This window comes from Pseudophryne corroboree, chromosome 1, assembly GCF_028390025.1.
Source record: "Pseudophryne corroboree isolate aPseCor3 chromosome 1, aPseCor3.hap2, whole genome shotgun sequence".
NCBI classification, from domain to species: Eukaryota; Metazoa; Chordata; class Amphibia; order Anura; family Myobatrachidae; genus Pseudophryne; species Pseudophryne corroboree.
This window is the reverse complement of record NC_086444.1, coordinates 249876803-249902338: the sequence shown is the minus strand read 5'-3', so window position 1 is coordinate 249902338 and position 25536 is coordinate 249876803.

The following is a 25536-nucleotide window of genomic DNA, read 5'->3' as shown; positions in this document are numbered from 1 at the left end:
CTGTCCATTGGATGTTTAACGCGCCAGAGGTCTAGGAGATCATATTCCGCCAGTAGCTGGCTAAAGCCCTTTGCATTCCTATGGAGCTGACTGGAGAGCGAGGGCCGCTTGCTAGAGTTATCAACTAAGGGGTCCAGAGTCAAGTTAAAGTCCCCCATTAGGAGTAAAGCGCCTTTAGCCAATTGTAGCACCTTAGCGCAAAGTTTCCTGCAAAAAGCTAGTTGCTTGGTGTTAGGAGCGTAGCAAGAAACTAATGTCACCTCTTTATTTTCAAGAGTGCCAACCAATATTAGAATTCTCCCCTCAGGGTCGCAGTATTGCGAAGTGAGGGAAAAATTGCAGTGTTGAGATATCAAGATTGCCACCCCCGCCTTCTTTGCTGGCCCGTTGGCTAGATAGCAATGGGGAAATCTCCCGTTAGTAAACCTTGGGGGGGGCTGATTTAATAAAGTGAGTCTCTTGGATGGCTATGATTTGAGCTTTAAGTTTATTGAAATAATTAAGTGCTAATCTCCTCTTGTGTGGGGAATTAAGACCCTTTGCATTTATAGAAATAATGTTAACAATATTGTAAATCTGTCGGGGATTGCTGAACTATCGACAACCAACTGGCGAGTGAAAAGTGTATGTAACGTTTCCGGACAAATAGAGAGGGAAAGGGAAAGAAAGGACAATAGAAATGAGGGTTAACAGTAAGAAGAAACAGAACAATAACCCCTCTCAGGGGCACATGTGGACGCCTAACCATGGCGACTCAGAGTTAAACTGTGGGGGGTAGTGGTCAATCTGCCCGCACCCGAACCAAAATTATACAAAGTGTAGTTCCTCGGCCCTCCATCTCCCCTCCCCCAACAGCCCCCGGGACCCAAGGAAACTCGGGCAGAGCTTCCGGCCGACAGATAAATGCGGGAGGCAGTCGGGGCAGCAGAGACAGGCAGCAAACAGTAAGGCGGCAGAGAGAAGGCGTCACCGATAATCATGCTAATAACACACCGCTATTACATAAACACCCTCAACGAGCAATTGCCAAGGAACTAGTGCAGCGTAGGAAATATGACATTACAAACTAATCAGAAGACATGAAATCTATGCAAGTGTAGTAAATCAAACAATACTCATAGTTCTGCAACCGAAGAGGCCCAGTCCCGCTGGAGGCCCCGCTCGGGTGAGGTGTGTGTAGAAGAACTTGCAGAGTTCCATGATGCTAGGATCTTTTTACCCTCCTCGACATTCATTATAACAACAATAGAACCTTCTCGAGAAATAAGCAACTTGGTGGGATATCCCCATCTGTACAGAATGTTCTCTTTACGTAGCACTGATGTGATGGGGTAAAGAGAGCGCCGTTTCACCAAAGTAGCAGGGGACAGGTCTCCGAATATCTGAAGTGAGCCCAAAGCCTCCGATGCAGTATCCGAGGGTCTAGCAGCTTTCAAGATTGCCTCCTTCACGTGGAAATAGTGTAGCCTCATGAGGACATCGCGGGGGACACCGTCAGGAGCGTTCCTGGCTTTAGGAAGCCTATGGATACGGTCAAGTAGAAAGTCCACTGAGCGGAATGAAGGAAGGAGTTTGCTGAAGAGGTCAACTGCAAAGTCTTTTAAGGCGCTATTAGCGACAGCTTCCGGCACACCGCGTAGCTTAATGTTGTTGCGTATCGCTCTGTCCTCCATATCCGAGAGCTTGTCCCTGAGCGCCGTAACCTCAGTTTGGAGCAGATCATGAGAAGATATCAGGTCGTTGTGTGACGTCACCATCTCATCCATTTTCGTTTCTAGGTGATCGGTACGGCCACCTATCTCGTCAATAGAACTCTGACATTCCTTCGTAGTAGCTCTGAATTCTGCCGCGACTTCATCCTTAAATTGTGTTAGGAGATGTTTCATAGCACCCACCGTAAGCGAGTCACCATCATTGATGGGGCTGGGGTGTGTTGTGGCAGGGGCGGGCATATCTCTAGATGGCGAGGGCACCGGGACAGCAGGTTTAAGGGCACCACTTTGTGCTTCCTTTGCCTTAGCGGCCTGAGGAGAAGGTTTAAAGAATGCAACCTGGGAGACAGTTTTAGCGGCCTTATATTTCTTGGAAGGCATGGCTGCGCTGAATGATAAAAGTAGAGGAACGGGAGGCACAGGGCTTCTGGGGTATCAATCGAGGAGGGATCTACGCAAAAATCAAGTTGTCATATCATGCCATAGGAGCCTTCGGGTGTAGGCAGAGTTATCTCAGAGTGATCACTTCATGATATCTTAGTTATTCAACCATGAGTGCATCACGGCCGATCGGCTCAGAGGGTGCCGGGATATCTGCGGTCCTATGTTTCTGCAGTGAAATATGTATTTTATATCCAGCACACTGAATGAGAGATGCATGCTATTACATCCAGAGGCCACTAGATGGGGTAATTGCTGTAGAAAATATTAGTGCCAGGTATAAGGCTTTTTCTCCCCACACAGGAGTGTACACAGATCCCTCAACAGGGGCCCCAGGGCAAGAGCAGGAGGAGAACTATGCTAGAGGGCCACCAATCCTGGTGTAGCCCTAATCCAGAGACCCCAGCAGGTATACAGGCACACTGATACCTCGTTTTCTGCTCCACTAGTGTAATCCAAGATGGCCGCCGCTTCTCCCTGGGCCTCAGATTTGCCGCTCTCTCCCACTGCCTGGCGTCTCCCCGGCCCGCTGCCTCAGGGGGTATCCACCCTGGGGGTCAGAGGAGGCTTCTAGATGGTCCGGCGCTCCTGTGCTGGGTCCGCACCGCTTCCCGGCGCCGCGTCTCCGCCGTGGAGCTTGAATCGCAGGCGCCGGGAGTACGCGAGTCCCCGGCTTCCAGCAGCGTATAGGCCGCAACCTGCGAGAGCAGTGAAAACTGCTCCCCGGCTCTGCGGCTGTCACTGTAGGGCTTAGGAGACTTGTAGGGAGGGAAAGGGAGCCCCCGGAGAGGGTACACAGCGGAAAGGCTTACTAAATAGGGAGATATAAAGCACTGGAGAGAGGAGGCCAGCAGATGCACGTCTGCTCTCTTCTCCAGTCAAGCCATGCCCCCTCAAAAAAAGACCACTTCTTTATAGTTATTAAAGTTAACTTTTCACCGATATACAGTAAGGTGAGTGGTGAATTAATTATCTTCAGTACCCACTCTCAAAAACAGTGCTGTACTTATCAGAATATGAGAACTTTAGAACTTCAGTGCTACTCCCCTGGACTTATTTATGTAGATCTCCCCTTTAAAATGTTGGATAATATAGATTAGATTAGTGCACGTTTACAGTTTTAAAAAAAAGCTAAACAAGGACAGAGTCTTAATCTATTCCATATGTTCTCAAACTCAGTCCTCAGGATCCCAAAATGTGTTAGTGAGTAATGAATACATTTGGTGCTAGATGACCTGGAAAATGTGAACTGTTTGGGGTCCTGAGGACTGAGTTTGAGAATCACTGGTCTATTCTACAGACTTACTTCCATTTGAAAATGCATGTGGAAGAGCATCTATGTGAGAAATATATCTATGCCATTTGAGGATACTAAATTAGGTCCAACCAGAAGGAGGCCCAAGACAAATGATGGAGAGAAGGCTATGGACAGTACTGGTGTAAGTGTGGAGTAACATGTGTACTATATACATGGGAAGATGTCAGTTAGACACAGGTGGACAGCACTACAGGCAGCATGCCTAGAGTTTCAATAAGTTTAAGACGTGCATTGTATAACACTTATTTGAATGAAATGCAGGAATATGAGTGATTCCATAGACAAAATGATGTCTGTTTCTTGGCAGATGATGAAGAGATTGATACAGCAATGTTACAGAACTTGATGCTTTAGTTTGACTTCTTAGTTGTGGTGCTGAAAGCAAACACAGCAAAGTTATCCACAGACACTGGACCTCCTTCAGCTGTGATCGCATAGCTAGTTTGTGGATGCCCCCAGTCAAGCTGCAAAGGCAGGCACAGGATGGACATTTTCTTCATTGCCGAAGCCGGTGTGACATAATGCAGCTGCCCCGAATCCATCCCTATTTTGTCGCCATGCTTGCCTAACACCACATAATCACCCCCACAATGCCGCATTGCCACCCCATATTGCTCCGTGAACACCTCTGCCTAATAGGCAGAGGTGTTTGCATAACTAAGATGTGATCACATCTCCCTGCACACGCAGAACAGGTCCTGTACGTGCGCACTGTGGGGAAATGCAATGTCATTCCAGTAGCGACTGCTACAGAATACCCCCCACAGTCAGAGCAAAGCTATTGCAGTTTCAAAAGCATCTGCCCTGTAATTCAAGTGCTGAGACTGCTGCATTGCATACAAAGAATGGAACAATTCAGAAAATTTTAATTCCGGTATTTTAATTGTCATAGGTTCGGTCACAAAGCAAATGAGTGCAGAGAAAAGAATGTAAATCCTGTACAAAGCAAAAATGAATAGCTGTGAGAGTTAAGGGGGGTACTCACGGGAGAGATGTGTGCTGAGCGATCTTAACACAGACCGCTCAGCACACATCTCTCACCCCGCTCAGCACAGCGCGATGTGCTGAGCGAGGGGAAAAGCCGACGGGGGCCGCTCACTTCACACAACGGTGAAGTGAGCGACCCGCTAGATTGAGCCTGCATGCAGCTCAATCTAGCATCGGCGATAGCGATGCGCGGGGCCGCGCATCGCTATCGCTGGAGGGCATACACACGGCAGATCCGTGCTTAAAATCTAAGCAATCTAGCAAGATTGCTTAGATTTTAAGCACGGATCTCTCCGTGTGTACCCCCCTTTACAGATAGCCACAGAAAGATTCCTGGTATGTATATTCGGGCCAAACAAGTAATTTCAGCTGCAATCGGGTATAGTTTACCACATTAACCAAATTAAGTTACAATGAAAGGGATTTGCAACAAGTGCTCACAGTTAAACAAATCGGATACGATTAACATTTGCTTACAGATTGGATCATGTAAAGAAGTTACAGAAATCTAAGGCTTTATGTACCAGAAATGAGAACAAATCTTATTACCATCAGTGTCCTAGAATAGAGAGGCCACAGTGTTCCCATTACTAAAGAAGAGTGCATTGTGAGAAACAGAAAGGGGACCATTATACTGTAGCTACAGTACAGGCACAAAATGTCAGAAAACTGTATGTCCTTGATACACAGCTCTATTACACAATGACAACTGAATTGAAGTCAAGCTTGAAATGCTAGAGTTCCAAAGCTACAAAAATGTATGGTCCTTTCTCTCCATAGAACGGGTACTGTATATAAACAGACAGATAAGTTGACAGCACAAATGCCCAACTGTAGATGCCTGTTGGACTCCTACTGGAAGCAAGCTGTTACTCAATTTTTGTAAATGGTCACTAACAAAAGTTTGAACCTGGATGCTGTGAAAAAAAAATCACAGCATACCTTAATAATAAATCACACAAATTCTCCCTGATGGCATGCCAATGGTAATGATTAATATACCCTCCTTCTCATACCCAACTTCTAAGAGCTGTCAGATCTTTTATTTTAAACCCATATACTAAATAGATCTTAAGTGTCATTACAACAGTTGAGTGTGGTCCTAGATAAGGCTTTATCTATCTCTGTTGTTATTATTAGAGACTCACTGACTTATTTTAAATGTAATTTGTTGCTTCATTAAACAGAGCGCATACAACGTGCGGGACACCGTAATCTGCAATCTAGACTGTGGTGAACTTTTAAAGAGACTTTTTCCTTTTCGATTAGGGGATCATATTTTCTCTGCAAAAGTATTTCAGAAGAAGTGTGTCCACAGAAGTGCCTTAGAGGACTTCAATATTTTGTTTAATTTGTTTATCATCATAATACAAATATCTTGAGTTACTTTGTTTCAGTTTATTAATACATTCAGAAAATTCACTATTCATCTGTGGAACAAGTAAAGGGGAAACATTATTTTTCATTTGAGTACCATTTGCACCAGACAAAACTATATACATAGTATCAGTTTAAAAAATCAGTCATAGTAGCCAGGATTGAGCACAGCACTAGATAATACAATATTTATTATTAGAGATTAGCGGGTTCAGTTCTCAGAGAACCGAACACTACCGGACTTCACGTCACGAGTCCAGATCCGAGCCCGGCTTGGGTTTTCCCACCTGACTCGGAAACCAGAACAAGGCAAAACTTCATCATCCCGCTGTCAGATTCTCACTGGGATTGGATTCCATATAAGGAGCAGCGCGTCGCCGCCATTTTCACTCCAGCATTGGAGAGTGTAGAGAGAGGACGTGTCTCCGTCCTCAGTGTCCTGCATCAGTTCAGTGGTAGTGTCTTGTGCTGCATCAGTCCAGTCACAGTGATTGTGTCCTCTGCTGCTATATAAGTACAGTACAGTGGTGCTGTGTTGTACTGCATCAGTCCAGTGGTGATGTCCCTGTGTTGCCGTATATGTCCAGTGATACTGCCGTATATGTCCAGTGATCCTGCCGTATATGTCCATTGATACTGCCGTATATGTCCAGCGGTACTGGCGTATAAATCCAGTGATCCTGCCGTATAAGTCCAGTGATCCTGCCATATAATTCCAGTGATCCTGCTGTATAAGTCCAGTGATACTGCCGTATAATTGCAGTGATCCTGCCATATAATTCCAGTGATACTGCCGTATAAGTCCAGTGATCCTGCCGTTTATGTCCATTGATACTGCAGTATATGTCAGTGATACTGCCGTATATGTCAAGCGGTACTGTCATATAAATCCAGTGATCCTGCCGTATAATTACAGTGATCCTGCCATATAAATCCAGTGATCCTGCAGTATAAGTCCAGTGATCCTGCCGTATAATTCCAGTGGTACTGGCATATAAATCCAGTCCAGTGATACTGCCGTATAAGTCCAGTGGTACTGCCGTATATAACCAGCGGTACTGCCGTATAATTCCAGTGATCCTGCCGTATAATTTCAGTGATCCTGCTGTATAATTACAGTGATCATGCCATATAATTATAGTGATCCTGCCATATAAATCCAGTGATCCTACCATACATGTCCATTGATATTGCCGTATATGTCCAGCGGTACTGCCGTATAAATCCAGTGACCGTGCCGTATAAATCCTGTGATCCTGCCGTATGAGTCCACTGACTCTGCCGTGTTATTCCAGCGGTACTGGCGTATAGGTCTAGTCCAGTGGTACTGCCGTAAAAGCCAAGTGATCCTGCCGTATAATTCCAACGATCCTGCAGTATAATTCCAGTGATCCTGCCGTATAATTCCAGTGATCCTGCCATATATGTCCATTGATACTGCTGTATGTATCCAGTGATCCTGCCGTATATGTCAAGCGGTACTGCCGTATAAATCCAGTGATCCTGCCGTATAATTACAGTGATCCTGACGTATAAATCCAGTGATCCTGCCATATAAGTCCAGTGATTCCGCTGTATAATTCCAGTGGTACTGGTGTATAAATCCAGTCCAGTGATACTGCTGTATATGTCCTTTGATATTGCCATATATGTCCATTGATATTGTCATATATGTCCAGAGATACTGCCATAAAAGATCAGTGGTACTGGCGTGTAATTCCAGTCCAGTGAATCTGCCGTATATGTCCAGTGATACTGCCATATATGTCCATTGATACTGCTGTATATATCCAGTGATCCTGCCATATATGTCAAGCGGTACTGTCGTATAAATCCAGTGATCCTGCCATATAAGTCCAGTGATTCCGCTGTATAATTCCAGTGGTACTGGTGTATAAGTCCAGTCCAGTGATACTGCTGTATATGTCCTGTGATACTGCCATATATGTCCATTGATACTGCCATATATGTCCAGAGATACTGCCATAAAAGTTTAATGGTACTGGTGTATAAGTCCAGTCCAGTGAATCTGGCGTATATGTCCAGTGATACTGCCGTATATGTCCATTGATACTGCCGTATATGTCCAGCGGTACTGCCATATAAATCCAGTGAGTCTGCTGTATAAGTCCATTATCCTGCCATATAATTACAGTGGTACTGGCATATAAATCCTGTCCAGTGATACTGCCGTTTAGGTCTAGTGATACTGCCATATATATGTCCAGCGGTTCTGCCGTATATGTCCAGCGGTACTGCCGTATAAATCCAGTGATCCTGCCGTATAATTATAGTGATCCTACCATATAAATCCAGTGATTCTGCCGTAAGAGGGCTGTGATCCTGCCATATAATTCCAGTGATACCGGTGTATAAGTTCAGTTCAGTGATCCTACCGTATATGTCCATTGATACTGCCGTATATATCCAGTGATACTGCCGTATATGTCAAGCAGTACTGCCATATAAATCCAGTGATACTGCTGTATAAATCCAGTGATCCTGCCGTATAATTCCAGTGGTACCGGTGTATAAATCCAGTCAAGTAATACTGCCATATATGTCCAGAGATACTGCCATATATGTCCATTGATACTGCTGTATAAGTTCAGTGTTACTGGCGTTTAAGTCCAGTCCAGTGAGTCTGCCATATAAGTCCAGTGATCCTGCCGTATAATTCCAGTGGTAATGGCATATAAATCCAGTCCAGTGATACTGCCGTATATGTCCAGTGATACTGCTGTATATATGTCCAGTAGTACTGCCATATATGTCCAGCGGTACTGCCGTAAAAATCCAGTGATCCTGACATATAATTACAGTGATATTGCCATATAAATCCAGTTATCCTGCCGTATAAGTCCAGGGATCCTGCCGTATAATTCCAGTGGTACTGGTGCAAAAGTCCAGTCCAGTAATACTGCCGTAAATGACCAGTGATACTGCCGTTAATGTCCATTGATACTGCCGTATATGTCAAGCAGTACTGCCGTATAAATCCACTTATCCTGCCACATAATTACAGTGATCCTGCCGTATGAATCTAGTGATCCTGTCGTATAAGTCCAGTGATCCTGCCGTATAAATCCAGTGGTACTGGCATATAAGTCCAGTCCAGTGATACTGCTGTATATGTCCATTGATACTGCCGTATATGTCCATTGATACTGCTGTATATGTCCAGCGGTACTGCCATATAAATCCAGTGATCCTGCTATATAAGTCCATTGATCCTGCCATATAATTCCAGTGGTACTGGCGTATAAACCCAGTTTAGTGATACTGCTATATATGTCCATTGATACTGCCGTATATGTCCAGTGATACTGCTGTATATGTCCAGCGGTACTGCCATATAAATCAAGTGATCCTGCCGTATAATTACATTGATCCTGCCATATAATTACAGTGATCTTGCCATATAAATCCAGTGATCCTGCTGTATAATTCCAGTGGTACTGACGTATAAGTCCAGTCCAGTGATACTGCCATATATGTCCAGTGATCCTGTCATATATGTCCTTTGATACTGCTGTATATGTCCAGTGATACTGCCGTATAAGTCCAGTGGTACTGGCATATAAGTCCACTGATCTTGCCGTATTATTCCAGTGATCCTGACATAATTCCATATAAGTCCATATAATTCCGTATAAATCCAGTCCAGTGGTGCTGCCATATAAGTTCAGTGGTGCTGCCCTTTGCTGTATATTATTTACTCCAAATAAAGGGGTTATTAATATTTTATCCAAATAATTTTCACAGGGTTTGCCCTATGTGGTGTAGAGGTATGCTCTCCTGTACCGCATATTGCTATATAACTCCAGAAAAATAATGGAGAACAAAAATGTGGAGGATAAAATAGGGAAAGATCAAGAACCACTTCCTCCTAGTGCTGAAGCTGCTGCCACTAGTCATAACATAGATGATGAAAATGCCATCAATGTCGTCTGCCAAGGCCGATGCCCAATGTATATAGTAGAGAGCATGTAAAATCCAAAAAGGCAAAGTTCAGTAAAAAGACCCCAAAAAAGAAATTTAAATGGTCTGAGGAGAAATGTAAACTTGCCAATATGCCATTTACGACATGGTGTGGCAAGGAATGGCTTAGGCCCTGACCTATGTTCATGACTAGTGGTTCAGTTTCACATGATGATGGATGCCCTCATCCTCCCGCTAGAGAAATTATAAGAGTTAAACTGGAAAAAGCACAGAAAAGAACTGTGCATTCTAAGATGGTATCACAAATCCCCAAGGAGAGTCCAAGTGTGTCGGTGGTTGCAATGCCAGACCTTCCCAACACTGGATGGGAAGAGGTGGCTCCTTCCAACATTTGAACACCCACTGCAAGTGCTGGAAGGAGCACCCACAGTCTAGTTTCTGATATTCAAATTGAAGATGTCACTATTGAACTACCCCAGGATGAGGATATGGGTGTTGCTGGCTCTGAGGAGCAAGTTTATGATGAGGATTCTGATGGTGATGTGGTTTGTTTAAATGAGGCACCGGGGGAGACACCTGTTGTCCGTGGAATGAAGAAGCCCATTGTGATGCCTGGGCAAAATACCAAAAAAGCCACTTCTTCAGTGTGGAATTATTTCTCCACAAATCGGGACAACAGGTATAAAGCCGTGTGTTGCCTCTGTTAATCTGTAATACGTACAGATAAGGATGTTAACCACCTAGGAACATCCTCCCTTATACGTCAGCTGCAGCGCATTCATCAGAAGTCAGTGTCAAGTTGTGAAGCTTTGGGTAAGAGCGAAAGCAGTCCACTGACACCTAAATACCTTATTTCTCTTTTAGCCAAGCTCCTGCAAGCCACACCACCAACTTCCTCAACGTCAACTTCCTCCTCAGTCAAGAACGTCAGTAGTCCTGCAGGCAATGTCACTGGCAAGACTGAGGAGTTCTCAGGAGGCTCCTTGAGTGGTATGCCTGCTACTGTTGCTGCCGCTGCTGTTGTTGCTGCTGGGAGTCGATAATCATCCGAGAGGGGAAGTTGGGAGACCACTTGTACTACTTCCAGTAAGCAATTGACTGTCCAACAGTCCTTTTTGAGGAAGATGAAATATGACAACAGTCATCCTTTTGCAAAGCGGATAACTGAGGCCCTGACAGCTATGTTGGTGTTAGACGTGCATCAGGTATCTGCTATTAGTTCATTGGGACTTGGAGAATTGTTTGAGGTACTGTGTCCCCGGTATCAAATCCCATCTAGGTTCCACTTAACTAGGCAGGCGATACCGAGAATGTACAGAGACATCAGAAAAAGTGTCCACAGTGTCCTAAAAAATGCAATTGTACCCGTTGTCCACTTAACCACGGACATGTGGACAAGTTGAACAGGGCAGACTAAGCACTATATGACTGTGACAGCCCATTGGGTAGATGTATGGCCTCATGCAGCAACAACAGCAGCGGCACCAGTAGCAGCATCTCGCAAATGCCAACTCATTCCTAGGCAGGCTATGCTATTTATTACGGCTTTCCATAAGAGGCACACAGATGACAACCTCTTACGGACATCATCGCAGAATGGCTTACCCCAATTAGGCTCTCTTGGGGATTTGTGATATCGGACAATGCCACCAATATTGTACGTGCATTACATCTGGGCAAATTCCAGCATGCCCCATGTTTTGCACATACAATTCATTTGGTGGTGCAGAATTATTTGAAAAATTACAGGGATATGCAGGAGATGCTGTCAGTGGCCTAAAAAAATTGCGGGCCACTTTCGACATTCAGCCACCACCTGCCGAAGACTGGAGCACCAGCAAACACTCCTGAACCTGCCCTGCCATCACCTGAAGCAAGAGGTGGTAATAAGGTGGAATTCAATACTCTATATGCTTCAGAGGATGGAGGAGCAGCAAAAGGCCATTCAAACCTATACATCCACCTACGATATAGGCAAAGGAGGGGGAATGCACCTGACTCAAGCGCAATGGAAAATGATTTCCATCTTGTGCAAGGTTCGCCAACCCTTCGAACTTGCCACACGTGAAGTCAATTCAGACACTACAAGCTTGAGTCAGGTCATTCCCCTTATCAGGCTTTTGCAGAAGCAGCTGTAGAAATTGAAGCAAGATTGAGCAATTCCGCAAAGTATGTGGAACTTGTGGATGGAGCCCTTCCTTTGCTTTGCCAAGATTCACAGATGGTCAATCTGTTGAAATCAGAGCACTACATTTTGGCCACCGTGCTCGATCCTAGGTTTAAAGGCTACATTGTATCTCTTTCCAGCAGACACAAGTCTCCAGAGTTTCAAAGACCTGCTAGTGTGAAAATTATCAACTCAAGCGGAACGTGGCCCATCAACAGCTCCTCCTTCATTTTCTCCCGTAACTGGAGCTGCAAGGAAAAGGATAAGATTTCCTAGCCCCTCCGCTGGCAGTGATGCAGGAGAGTCAATAGTGAGTGCTGACATCTGGTCCAGACTGAAGGACCTGCCAACAATTACTGACATGTCTACTGTCACTGTATATGATTCTGTCACCATTGAAAGAATGGTGGAGGATTATATGAGTGACAGCATCCAAGTAGGCATGTCAGACAGTCCGTACGTATACTAACAGGAAAAAGAGGCAATTTGGATGCCCTTGCACTAACTGTGTTTATTTTACCTACATTGCCCCCCCTCCAGTGTGTACTCTGAAAGAGTGTTTAGTGCAGCTGGTAACCTTGTCAGTGATCGGCATATGAGGTTACTTCCACAAAATGTGGAGAAGATGATGTTCATCAAAATGAATTATAAATTCCTCCGGGGAGACCTTGACCAGCAATTGCCTCCAGAAAGCACACAGGGACCTGTGATGGTAGAATCCAGTGGGGACAAATTAATACTCTGTGAGGAGGAGGATGTACACACTGAAAGGGGTGAGGAATCAGAGGATGAGGATGAGGTCGACATCTTGCCTATGTAGAGCCTGTTTGTGCAAGGAGAGATTGATTGCTTCTTTTTTTGTGGGAGCCCAAACAAACCAGTCATTTCAGCCACAGTCCACACGCTAAAATAATTGGTTTGTTAAAGTGTGCATGTCCAGCTTATACAACATAAGGGTGGATGGGAGGGCCCAAGGACAATTCCATCTTGCACCTCTTTTTTTTCTTTGCATCATGTGCTGTTTGGGGACTAGTTTTTTAAAAATATATATTTATTGAGTTTTTATAAGGTAATAAAGAAAGAAACATACATACAATTGTGCATTTTCTGTAAACCAGAGAAATAGGACAATTTGACATGTCAAAAGGTGGGACAAGGATAACATGAAGTCCTTCGCCAACAATATAACAATACAGTGTTCAGAATAAGTCCGTAGTATTTTACAATCAAGTAAGAAAATGCACATGTACAAATAGCACACAAAAATAAAGGAAAAAATTAGGGAGGATAGATAAAGAAAGAGCAAGGGGGGATGAACTGAGGATGGGGGGAGGGGAGGGAGCGACAGAGGGTACGAAGTCTGTGCCGGTGAAGACCATAGATAAACATTCTTGTGATGGGCATACAACAAGGTGAGCAAATTTAGAAAAGAATTCACATATCAGGTCAAATTAATAATCCATAACACAAGGAACAAAACATACTCAGGGGCCGGAGGTAATGCAACGTAGTAAGAACCATGTTGTATCAAATAGAGACAGCACATGTTGTTGTTGGGAAGAATCCAAAGATTTTATAAATGGGCCCCATTTTTTATAAAAACGTATAATATTACATTCAACATTGGGTAGAGTGTACTGGCGGTCTAAATATAAAGTATACATAAGGCGTGAACGTACAGTATCAAGCCTGGGGGGAGATTTGACAATCCAATTAGTAAGGATCAACTTTTTCCCCAAGGTCAGAATAACATATAGTAATGAGATAAGATGTTTGCATTGTGATGGGATATCCCAATCCGAGAAAATCAGGCCAAGCATTTCCTAGCAATTCAATTTTAGTTTAAGATGGAATGTTGAGTCAATAAACCATAAGACTTTGAACCAGAATTTTTTTTATCTTGGGGCAATTACAGAAACAATGTAATAATAAAGCATTGGGAGTTCCACACTTTATACAATGACCAGATTCAGAACGGACCATATGTTTTCATTGGTCAGGTGTGATGTAGGCTCTATGTGTGAATTTAATATGCATCTCCTGAAGCTGTGTTGAGTGGAGAGCTTTGAGGATCTCAGAGAAATCATCTGTCAATATTTTGTGTGATATGGGGGAGAGGTAATCCATCTCCCAGTTCTTAACAGTCGATGCCCAAAGCTTTGATTCAAATCCAGAGAGGATGTCCCAATATAAATAAGAGGTTCTGTAAGGGGAAAGTGAGACTAAAGCAACAGTTTGCATAAGAGGATCAGCGCCAAGGGTCGGATCATATGGTTGGGGTAGAGAGAGGACATAATGTTGTAACTGCAAGTACATAAAAAAGTCTGAACGCGGGATCTGATATTTGTTAATTAAGTCAGAAAAGGACAATAGTACACCCCCGGGATCAAACACGTCCTTAATTAGCGCAATGCCTCTATGTTGCCAATGAGAGAACTTCACATTGTCTAGAGCTGCTGGGAAACGGGTTACCACAAAAAGGGAAAAATTTGGAATGAGCCGGGTTTCTCCTAAGTGATTTGTTTACAGACCACCATGCTAAATAGGTATCCCAAAAGAGAGGGCTAGTACGAATACTGTAGACATAGGAAGAGCAGATTTAGGGGTATGCAACAGAGCATGAAGATCATATGGAGCGCAGAGTGTTTGTTCCAAAGTAAAGTTAGTATAGGTAGAGTGAGAGAGAAACCAGTCAAAAATATATCTAAATGCTACAGCCTTGGTGAAAGCAGACCACCCGTGCTTTTGCGTAGTTTAAGTTTGGCCAAGGCCACACGAGGTTTCTTGCCTGACCATAGAAATTTGGTAAAACGTTTCTCACAGTGTCTGATGTCTTATTTCGTCAAAGCATATGGTAGCATCTGGATTAGATAGGAAAGTTTGGGGAAAATAATACTTTTCATTACAGCAATTCTCCCCATAAGGGACATGGGTAGAGACGTCCAGGTGTCTAATTGCATTGAGATGGCCTGTAAAACAGGAGTGAAATTATGAGCGTAAAGATTGGACAAAGAGAGCGAAATATATATGCCCAGATATTGTAACCTGGACTAATTGTGCTTGAATATAGACAGGACAGGAGAGGAGGGAGAAGAATTGAGAAGAGCAGATGCAGAAGAAGATAATTGGAGCAGCTCAGACTTGTCATAATTGATTTTAAAACCTGAGAAGAGGCCAAAAGAATGAATGGAGTGTAGGATGGATGGGATGGAGATGAGAGGGTCAGAGAGAAACACCAACATGTCATCCGCAAATAACGCTAATTTGAGGTAATGATGAGCGACACGTATGCCGTGAAAGTCAGGAAGGCTGCGGAGAGCAATCGCTAGTGGTTCAATGGCCAATGCAAATAAAAGGGGACAAAAAGGGCAGCCCTGTCTGGTGCCTCTGCTTAGGGGTATAGGGGCTGACAGGTATCCATTACATATGATTCGAGAATGGGAATTTATACTGTATATAGTGTACGTATAAGAGAGGTTAATTGATGAGGAACATTAAATTTATTAAGGGTAGTGAATAAGTGTTCCCAGGAAACCAAATCAAATGCTTTCTCAGCATTGAGTGATAACAAAAAGGAGGTCATGGTATCTAAAGAGGAGCCCATCCAATGGGAAGTTGCAACAACCATGCGAATGTTAGCCGAGGAATGTCTACCGATTATAAAGCCTGTCTGGTCCGAATGAATTACCCCCGGTATCAGAAATTTAAATAAATCTGCCAGAAGTTTAGTGAACAATTTATAGTCCACATTGAGTTGAGATATTGGTCTGTAAGAGCTATGTAAGTGGGGGTCCCTGTCCGGTTTAGGCAGCAGACGGATAATAGCTTCAGTAAAATATTGGGGCATAGAAGGAGTGGTAAGCAGGGCATTAAAAACTAATACTAGTGGGTCTACAAGTCTTGTGAGGAGTATTTTATAATACTCTCCTGAGAATCCATCCAGACCAGGTGACTTCACGGGCTTTAGCTGTTTGATGGCGGCTTCAATTTCCTGAGGTGTGAATGGTGAACATATAGTGGCATGAGAATCAATAGGTATGGAGAGACATCAATAGACTCCCAGAAAGAAAGTTCACCAGAAATATCTTTGGGTGGTTGGGTATAAAGATCGGTATAGAAATTTTGAAATATGGAGGCAATATCCTTACCAGTGAAAGCATAAGTGTTATCAGGACGCTGGATAGAGTGTATGAAAGAAGAGGGTGTGGAGGATTTCACTAAGTTGGAAAGCAGCTGGCCAATTTTGTTACCAAAATTATAAAATCTACGGTCTTTATAAAAAGAATGTTTATCACTCATAGAAGCAAGGAGGCCATCAAATTTGTGCTTAGCTAAAACAAAACAGATTTGTTACCCAGAGTCGGGGAAGTCTTATAGATTTGGTAGGCTGATGTTATTTGAGACTGGAGAAGTTTATACTCGGAGGCACGTTCTTTTTTGCCTTAGATGTTTGCCAAAAGAGAATAGGGTCTGACTCCAGAGTGGAGAGATTATCAAGTCTGAACCCCTCACAATACGTATGAAGCTTATTGCGGTAGCCCAAGGACCAAGCGAAATATGAAGGGAAGTGCCAGAGTTTATAGGAGCCCATATCTAAAGAAGAAGAAAAGGAAACCCAAATAAGGGAGTGGTCAGAAAGAAACATTGGCTCAATGTTAGCATCTATTATGTTAGAAAAGATAGGGTCAGACAAAAGAATATAATCAATTCGTGAGAGTGACTCATGAGCGGCAGATAAACATGTGAAGTCCCTATCGATAGGGTGGAGAGCTCTCCTGGCATCAGTTAGCATTAATTCTTGTGATAGAAAAGGGATGCCAATCTTAGGGGGAGGTCTTCTACGTGTAGAAGAATTAGAGTCCATAAATGGAGAATAAACCACATTAAAGTCGCCCCCTAAAAGTAAATAGTTGGACATAAAAGAGGTCAATTTGCGCAGTATCATGCAGAAAAATTTAGCCTGTTGAGAATTAGGGGCATAGATATTACATAAAGTATACTGAGAGTTAAAGAGGGAGAGAGAAACCAGCACATATCTACCTTCAGGGTCAATATAAGTATGGGATATTTCTATAGGGAGTTGTTTCCTAGCCAACAAAGCGCCCCCTTGGTTTTGGAAGAATAAGGGGCAGTTGCAAGAACTGTCCATCCCAGGGTAGCTAATTTCAATGTTTCTGAGAGTGTTAAGTGTGTCTCTTGCAATAGTGCTAAATCTAAATGTAGTTTGTTTAAATAGAGGAGTAGTTTTTTACGTTTGATTGGAGAGTGGGTACCTCCCACATTCCAAGAGCCCACCTTAATCGACGCCAAACATTGTAAAGAACAAATAAGAAACAGATGACACAGACTCCGCAAACAGTATCATGAAAGAACAACGGGAAAGTGAAAGGGGGAAGGGGGAAAGAAGAAGAAAAAGAGGAAAGAGTACAAGTAGTACTCCAACAACTGGAAGAAAAATAACATCACAATTCACATAATTGAAGTAAAAGAGGGTGCAAGTTTGTCAGGAAGGCAAAGCTCTGAGCCAAAACCACCCCATTTAAAAAAAATAAGTTGAAAACTTAACCGACGACCCTAACACATATAATCAGAAAAGGCAGAACTGGCATAACAGTAATGAACAACAATATAAGGAAGGTGTAGCAATATTATCATGGGGTTAAAAAGATAACAAGGCATACAGTAAAACATTCAGTGGGGGAGAAGAAAGTGAGTACAGCAAAATAACCAAAGAAGTAAAGGGTAGAGACAAAAAGACAAATGGAGAACTGATACATCACCACCGCGATGAATGTCCTAACAGCGACAGCAGCAATATAGTGACAACAAGGATGAAGAAGTCCATATCCAGTCCAGAAGAGGTATGTGAATTGAGTAGAGGATTCCAAAGGACATCCTGTAAATGCAAGGTAATAACCTCAAGTGTCAGCTTCCGCTGGTGGGTGTAACTGCTCCCGAACATAGGCCGCTGCATCTTCAGCCGAAGAAAAATCTTTGAAGGTCGTGCCATTGAAGATTCTTAGGCGGGCCGGATAAGGTAGGGCAAATTTCCTCCCATCTTGGACTAGTTGAGATCACACCGGGGTGAAGGTTTTACGAAGTTGCGTCAGTTCAGGGGAATAATCCAGAAAAATAAGAAGTTTGGTGCTGTTCCACGTGAGATCTCCCCCGTTCCTAGAAGAGGACCATATAGTTTCTTTGTGGATAAAATTTAGGCATCTGAACAAGACAACTCTGGGCCTAGAAGAAGAGTCGCTCATCTGTCCAGTCCATTGGGTCCGTTCAATTACAAGGTAAGAACATGCATCTTGGATATCAAGTAGTTCAGGCAGGGTCTGCTTCAAAAAATGTTATAGGGCCAGCCCTTTAAGGGATTCTGGTAATCCTACAATCCACAAGTTATTACTGAGGGATCTGTTTTCCAAGTCGTCTAAATTAGTTCATACTTGCGTGTCAGATTGTTTCAGCTGCGCAGTGAGGTCTTGTAGGGAGGAAATGACTTGACATTTTTCCCTAGCAATATGTTCCACCGCCAAGACTCTTTTGGCCAGTTGTTAGCATTGGCTCTTAATGTCCGTGACTGCTTGTTGGAGTGCAGCAGCATGAAGTGCAGCTTGTTCCTTTAGCACAGGCTGCACGGTTTCCCTCACAGCTTGTACCACTTCGGCGTATGTAAGAGAGGAAGGGGGGGAAGCAGCGCCGGTGCTAGGGTGTTCGGCGCCCCCCTGCAAACTATAAATTTGCGCCCTCCCATACTTTACAAAGGGACAGCGCACACAATGCTTTTACACATAATTCTCCCTGTAGTAGTGCCGCTTACACACATAACGCCCCCTGTGGGACATGTTCCACTTATACACAACGTCCACTGTAGTAGTGGCACTTACACACGTAACTTCCCCTACAGCAGTGATGCTTACACACGTAACACCCCCTGCAACAGTGACGCTTACACACATAACGCCCACTGTACCAGTGACGCTTACACACGTAACGCCCCCTGTACCAGTGACGCTTACACACGTAACGCCCACTGTACCAGTGACGCTTACACACGTAACGCCCACTGTACCAGTGACACTTACACACGTAACGTCCCCTGTACCAGTGACGCTTACACACGTAACGCCCCCTGTACCAGTGCTGCTTACACACGTAACGCCCCCTGTACCAGTGACGCTTACATACGTAACGCCCCCTGTACCAGTGCTGCTTACACACGTAACGTCCCCTGTACCAGTGCTGCTTACACACGTAACGTCCCCTGTACCAGTGACGCTTACACAAGTAACGCCCACTGTACCAGTGCTGCTTACACACGTAACGTCCCCTGTACCAGTGACGCTTAGACACGTAACGCCCCCTTTACCAGTGCCGCTTACACACGTAACGCTCCCTGTACCAGTGACGCTTACACTCGCAACACTACCTGCAGCAGTGCCGCTTACACAGGCAGCGCACCCTATACCAGTGACGCCTGCACACGCAACGCTCCTGGTACCAGTGACGCTTACACATGTAATGCCCCCTGTACCAGTGACGCTTACACATGCAACGCCCCCTGTACCAGTGACGCTTACACACGTAATGCCCCCTGTACCAGTGACGCTTACACAAGCAACGCCCCCTGTACCAGTGACGCTTACACACGTAATGCCCCCTTTACCAGTGACGCTTACACACGCAACGCTCCCTGTACCAGTGACGCTTACACACATAATGCCCCCTGTACCAGTGACGCTTACACACGCAACGCCTCCTGTACCAGTGACGCTTACACACGTAACGCCCCCTGTAGTAGTGACGCTTACACACGTAACGCCCACTGTACCAGTGACGCTTACACATGTAATGCCCCCTGTACCAGTGACGCTTACACACGTAACGCCTCCTGTACCAGTGCCGCTTACACACATATACACAGTGCCCCCCACATTACACCCAGCATATGACATTACACCCAGCACATGACATTACACCCAGCACATGACATTATACACAGCCCCCCCATATTACACCCAGCACATGACATTATACACAGCCCCCCCATATTACACCCAGCACATGGCATTAGACACAGCCCCCCCCATATTACACCCTACACATGACACTATACACAGCACACATACCCCCCTCCCCTATATTACACTCTGTACCAGCTTACATATTATTATACACTCCCCCCCCTTCCATATTACACCCAGTGCATATACACCCAGTACCACAGTACATAGAGCTGACCTAAGGACAGTGTGGGAGGGAACACCCAGTAAGAGCCGAGGAGCTGCTGCTGCTGGGCTGATGATACACACTGCTGAGTGTGGTGGGAGGGGCCAGCCACAGGGAAGCAAAGCCCTGCTTCGTTCAGACGGCATCAGTGTGCACACAGGCTGCCTTGAAGTCTCCCGTGAAGGCCCCGCCCCCCGGCCTCTCCGGACTTGTAGCGGGAGGGCTGACAAGGTTTGCGACACACACCTACTGTCAGGGGGGGTAGGGGGAAGCATCATGCTGCCGGCCCTGCTGTCTGTCAAACAGTGTGACAGGCACAGCAGCCAGCAGCAGCAGTAAGGGCCCAGGCGCAGCAGCGGGGATGCAAAGCAGGTAGGCGCCTCTCCAATCCTGGTGCCTACCTGCTTTGCATCCCTTTGCTGAGCGGGTAGCGCCGGGCCTGGGGGGAAGGGGATGTGGAATGATTTGCTGCAGCGGTGGTTGTTGGGGGTTGTTGAATCATAGAAGATGTAGTAGAAGGTAACAACAATTGAGGGAGGCTGATAGAAGGATTATCCATGTCTGCAGCCATCCCAGCGGTCGTTTTCTGGGGTGCAGAGCGATCCGAGCGCAGGTGTTTACCGGCATTGTGCCTGATAAGTATTTGTCCATAGAGAAACACGGAGACACAATATAACAATATTAAGTCCTGCTCTGATATGGAACTAGATATAGCCAAACGCTTGTGGGAAATCATGGGCTTTGCCCCAGTGGTACGGGGTCAATAGTGGGGGCAGTGGTTAATTGAGATAGCTCCCAACCCTCCAGAAACCAGATACAGCAGTGTACCTTGCAGAGTACAACCAGTGGGCCATAGAACGGTACTATTTATGTTTCAACTGCTGCCAGCATCAGTGTCCGCAGCACATCTCACTGCTGTGGTCCTGTTCCTGGAGGTCTAAAAGGAGGTAGGCGGCAAGCAGCCAGGAAGTTGGGGGAGAGCAAGATCCCTGAGAGGGAGCAAACAGGTCCCTGGTGTTCCAGCCCGTGGAGCCGGGTTTGATGACGTCAACGCCCCAAAGCAGCCCACCGGGTCAACAGGAATATATCCCAGAGCTGCTGAGATATGACGGCAGGGCAGGCAGCGCTACCATTCCCGTGGCAGTGAGGGGGTGAGAGGAGATGTTCCTCCGTATAGCTGACAGGCAGGGTCCGGGCGCGGCAGGTGGGATGGCTTGAGGTGCGGATGACGTGAGCGGCTTAAAAGACACCCGTACCATGCTTGGTCTCCCCGGCTGTATTGTGGAGGGTCATCAAGTCAGTAGTGTAGGCAATGGGGGGCCCTAGCATGGTAAAATGGGGGGTAAGCACGGAGCTGGAGTGTGAGCCGCCTCACATCGTCCGTGCCGGACGGGGACTAGTTTTTTAAGTGCCATCATGTCTGCCACTGCAGTGCCACTCCTAGATGGGCCAGGTGTTTGTGCCGCACACTTGTGTCACTTAGCTTAGTCATACAGCCACCTCATTGCACCTCTTTTTCTTCTTTGCATCATGTGCTGTTTGGGGCCTAGTTTTTTAAGTGCCATCCTGTCTGACACTGCAGTGCCACTCCTAGATGGGCCAGGTGTTTGTGCCGCACACTAGCGTCGCTTAGCTTAGTCATACAGCCAGCTCGATGCAACCTTTTGGCCTAAAAACAATGTTGTGAGGTGTTCATAATAGACTGAAAATGTATGGAAATGAATGTTATTAAGGTTAATAATACCGTAGGATCAAAATTAACCCCAAATTATGTGGTTTTAGCTGTTTTTATTAAAAATCATCCAGATCCAAAACCAAAACACGAAAGGGTGGTTTTTGCAAAACCAAAACACGAGCGGGGAATTAGAACCAAAACCAAAATACAAAACACGAAAAGTGACCGCCGCACATCTCTAGACTACTAACATATAGGACTTCTATTATTCCAACTTGGGGCATCCAACTTCTATCAACCTCTTTCCTATAGGCCACCCTCTATTGTCCCTACATATGCACACTTCAAATAAACCACATGCTTATAGTTAACCCAGATTTTATTAAATACATTCAGGACTATAATTAGATCATATTGGAACATGATATTTAAAATTGCTTACATGTTTGTAAAGTTTTTTCATTTTCTCACATTCCCATTTCAGTGCCGCTACGTTGCTGCAATGCACTTGCCATGCCACATAAAATCTTAAGCTTTACAATTTAAAAAAATATACTACCTTACTCCTATTTTCTCAACTGCAAATACAGTATGGCTTAGAGCACAGGTTCTCAAACTCGGTCCTCAGGACCCCACACGGTGCATGTTTTGCAGGTCTCCTCACAGAATTTAAAGTGAAATAATTAGATCCACCTGTGGACCTTTTAAAATGTGTCAGTGAGTAATTAATACACCTGTGCACCTGCTGGGTTACCTGCAAAACATGTACTGTGTGGGCTCCCGAGGACCGAGTTTGAGAACCACTGGCTTAGAGAGTAAGGCTTAATATACATACTTTCAATTAACGTATTGGCTTCGAGATATGACCAAGGAAAGGAGGCCATTATCTCTGGCATAGGTTCTCAAACTCGGTCCTTAGGACCCCACATGGTTCATGTTTTGCAGGTTACCTGTAGATTTTTTTAAATGTGACAGTTGGTGATACACAGTGCACCTGCCGGGTGAAATGGAAAACCTGAACTGTGTGGGGTCCTGAGGATTGAGTTGGAGAACAACTGATCTATGCCCCCAGAAACACTTTTAAATAAATTATCCCAACAAGTGGTTAGGGGAGACATTACAGTTTGGTATCAATATATACAAGCCAAACCTAATACTAAATCTAATGCCCAAAACAGGTGGGAAATAGATTTGCAATGTACATTTACATTGACACAGTGAGAACTCATTTATAATAATTCTTCTCGAATATCTAAATGTGCTAACTACAGATGTGTCCTCACACGAACGCATTGCGTGCAAATGCACCACCATGGCTGCTTTCATATGCAAATGATCGCGGGCACAACTGTCATTATACTGTACCTACGGGTAGCGGGAGCATATCCTCCAGCTACCTGTCCTTACTGTGAGCTGCCAGGCCCCTCTCTATGTAAATGGCAGTGGGAGCCTTTTACTCTCGCTACCTGGCCATTGCCGCCATGCTGCGCCGTGCTGCTCCTGCTTGTGTAAAGCATTTGCGGCAGCATGCATACACAAGCACCCGCGTACACCATAGCATGCCGTTTCTTTGATGGCAAAGATGTAAAGTGGCACATCTGTATAGAGAACGGAGGACATTCCATATGTCCATAGTGACATACAATTCTGAGTAGTATACTGAATGAAGCAGCAAGGACAAGTGGAGGTGTGTCCATGGTAACTGCTTGACTTATGAGGTTGCTGAGGAATCAGGTGATGGGAGGATTGATTAAGTTCTCCCTCTTTTCCTTAGGAAAAATTTAACAGTTAAATGGTCTGTGTTTGTGTTGTACTGCACTGTTTATAACTGAATTTGTTGTATTTTCTTCTCTGTTTTCCTTTCAACCTTTACTACTCTATTTTTTACCCCCCTTTTTCTTTAATCTTTCCTTTATCTCAATATTCTTTACTTAAACATGCCAGGGCCAAGTTGTGCTGTTGGTCCTCCTATCCGTTTTATTGAAAGCGGTAGAAGGGGTACTGCTGAGTCTGTGTCAAGTGGGGGACAGGTCATTTCAGCACAGGGAAGATGGCAGGGTGTAGTAAATGTGGGTGGTAATCCTGCTGCAGGGATCAGGCTCAACCTCCTGAGAGAGCTGTGGTGGGTAGAGCTGCATCACACAGAGACCATGTGACCAGCTCGTCTGTGTCACGCGCTGGTGGCATACTTAGTGGTGTGAGTGCTAATCCTTTGGAAGTGCAGACCAAAGCTACGCTGTCTCGGAGCGTGGGAGCCATGGTGGAATCACATAGTAGGGTGATGCAGAGAGCAGTAACGTCGAGAGGATTGCATGTTCCGGAGGTGCGCCACGCTCATCCCGTGGGCCCGCAGGGGACCGTGGCAGGCAGAGGCGTTCATTACAGAACCAGACTTTCCAGAGGTGAGCAATCTGGAAGGTGGCACAGGCGAACAATTTGTGGTGCAAGGATGCAAGGCTTGGGAGCACCTAATAGAGGTGGTAACAGGGAGAGGGACAGTTTAAGGGATGCCTATGGAATCACAGAGGGAGTTGGTCAGCGTGCGGGTACTTCAGGCCTGGCAAATACTGGTATGCTGCAGATAATTGGGCCTATTAACTTGAGTATGAGGGCAGAAGTGTGGCATCTGAGGTAACTCAAAGCAGGTGCATGGTTCCTAGGCAGTCATATGCAGACGCTGTGTGTTTAGGGCACAAAGGTGCTGTCTGGAATTCATCTGAGGTTGCATCTATATGCACTTCAGTAATATCAGCACCGGTCCCTGTTTTTACTGCGGGTCATGCTGAGGGGAGAGTCTTGAGGGGGCAGAAGACCTCCATGATTAATGAGTCTAGTGTAAGTGAACCAGCAGCCTCAGGTTCATGCACTAGGGCATGCAGGAAAAGTGGGGGGTAATGAGATACTTGATGAGTGTCTAGTGGATATTCCCTTTGCATTTCTCTTTCAGAATCTTTGATTGTCCCTGAACTATAGTATGATTCAGGGGAGTCGGCGGCTGTGGTCGAATCCACTCTGGACGATGGCGGTAGATTTTATGGTGAGTCTGATTTTGACCTTGAAGCATGTCAAGAGGGTGCAGTAGCCAGCTCGGGCAATAAGTCAGTGGTTAAGGTGAAAACATGCAAGCAAAAAGCTGCAGATAAGCAAAAACATAGGCGCAGGGGCAGGAAGGAGAGTGGTTCATCCACATCTTCCTCTGAGTCCTCAGAATCAGTAGATAGTGATTGCAGTGGTTGCAAGAGAAAACACAAAAGAAGGCGCAAACACAGCAGTTCTAGTATGTCCTTGGAGGAGGGTCCTGAGGATTCTCTGCAATGTGCTAATATGGCTGGTTTAAGAGGAGTACGGCCAAGAATTAGGGATCGTATACGAGAGAGCAGATATGTTAACATGCTTGCAGTAACCAGCAAAGAAGGCATTAGCTGCATCCAGAAAGAAATCGGGTATAGGTGAAGAGGCGTATAAATCATATTCTAATTGGCAAAAAGGCATGCTGGTCTGTGTGGCCTGTTATTTAGAGATGAGACCTCAAGAGCATTTGAACGTAATTAAATATATGTATTTGTTACATGAATTAGCGAGATCAGGGTGTAGGACAGCTTGTAGGATTTATGATGAGGATTTTTGCAGGAAACAGCATTGCAGAGCTGTCATAGATTTTGGTAAAAAAGATGTTGAGATTTTTGTA